Genomic DNA, 1,795 nt, shown 5'->3' with positions numbered 1-1,795 from the left:
TCATTGTTCCCTTTTAAAACGGGCGATTAGTAATCCTTCTTCCAGTGGAAGACCTTCCCCTCTTCTGATACGTGGCCAGAGGGAGTTTGTTGTTGAAAGGATTCTTGACTCCAAGGTGGTTCGGGGTCGGCTGTCATTTTTGGTGCACTGGAAGGGATATGGCCCGGAGGAGCGGTCGTGGGTGCGCAGTTGTGATCTTCATGCCCCCAGACTGATACGCTCTTTCTTCTCGCAGTTCCCCGATAAACCCGGTGGTAGGGGTTCTTTGAACCCTCGTCAGAGGGGGGGTACTGTTAGGGTCTCCTGCCCTGTGCTGCCACGTCGTCATGGCAACCAGGAGACAAGTGCTAGTGGAGTAACCTGAGCGCAGCTGATACTCCGGTTCGGGTCTTTTGCTGTGCAGTGGTTATAGGCTCTGTGCACGGCAGGGGATCCGGTGCTGGTTTTTGTGCTCACAGTCTGTGAGGTCTGAGTGGGGCGTGGACAGCACCTGCTTTATAAGGCCTCTTTTCAGAGTAAGCAGATGCTGCTGAATCTTTGTTGGTTAGTCAGTTCATGAAAGTTAGCCAGTACTGTGTAGCTTTGTATTTGTTTGTTGCTTACTGCAAATAGGCCTGGGGATTTGGTATTACACTCTGCCAATCCAGACCTAGCAGTAAGACTGGAGTCAGTCGTTTAGCTTGCTGGGGTTCTGTTACTACTCTGTGAACTTAGCAAGTTTGCGGCTGTATTCTAAGACTTGCCTGTCTAATCCTGTCTCACTGTGCTAGGTGTCAGGGGTCAGTTTAGTGGCAGTAAGCTAAAACCTGTGCACTGCAAGTGAGAAATAGGATTGTGGAGACTCTCCTTGTGTCTATCATTCCATCTCTGACCAAGGAGTTTACTGCCACACCCGTTGGTAACCCTTTAGGGTTTTGCTGTTGCCCTTAGCAACAGCATTTTGGGTTCTCTACGTATTAAAACACAACATCTTGCTTTTTCTATCTGAGCAGTTCTAATACAAGGGAGATACCCAGTTCCTTTGCCTCTGGGCTTCTCTGTTCACTTTGTGTGTATTTTGTTACCCTATCACCTTCTGTGTACGTTATGTCATATTCCCCAGTTTGTCTGTGAGTCCATTTGTTTTGCATAACAGTTCAAACACCAGTACATTCCTGCAGACACTGGAGTGCATAACAGTTCTGACACCAGTACTTTCCTGCAGGCACTGGTGTGCATAACACTTTTCACCTTATGTGATAATATAAAAGATCATAAATGGGTATGATAATAAGAAAATTAAAACAGAGACTATATCAAAAGTGGTAATACGAGGTAATGGTGAGTGATAATATAATAGAGTGATAATGGAATATTAAGGAGTGAAAATATTAAGCTATATGGGACTCAAAGCCTGTGTATATAGGTACCAATCAATCTGATTAACGGTGTGGCCTAGTTACAGTACTTGATCTTCCCAAAAAGGTCTCCCTTTTGGTACTAGTCAAGCCCTACACTGCTTAGCTTCCAAGATCAGACGGATTTGGGCGTGAAGCCAGTGTGGTATGACTGTATCTTGCGGCGCATATATCAGATAGTAGCCTGGTATCGTTCAAAATTTTTTTTATTAGCCATACAGTGTAATAAAGAGAGAAAAATAGTTAAATAAAGATAAGTGTAGTGAGGGTGAGCCGAAACTAGTAGTGCTAGGTAGTGTACACCTCATTAAAATGGAGCAATTTCATATCCTTCATTGAAGCCGCTGGGCTGCATTGTATTGAGTTGGAAGATCTCGAACATATCCCGTTGAGACAGT

The 1,795-nt window shown here is 44.8% G+C and overlaps 1 pseudogene; it reads right to left on the bottom strand.

Annotated features, from left to right (window-relative positions):
* Window positions 1-1,435: 1,435 nt before the first annotated feature.
* On the bottom strand, window positions 1,436-1,556 carry LOC134944604 (5S ribosomal RNA; annotated as a pseudogene).
* Between the last annotated feature and the right edge of the window lie 239 nt (window positions 1,557-1,795).

Source organism: Pseudophryne corroboree, chromosome 1, assembly GCF_028390025.1.
Source record: "Pseudophryne corroboree isolate aPseCor3 chromosome 1, aPseCor3.hap2, whole genome shotgun sequence".
Taxonomy (NCBI): domain Eukaryota; kingdom Metazoa; phylum Chordata; class Amphibia; order Anura; family Myobatrachidae; genus Pseudophryne; species Pseudophryne corroboree.
Note: the sequence above shows the minus strand (reverse complement) of the source record. Positions and strands in the feature narration are given on the sequence as shown.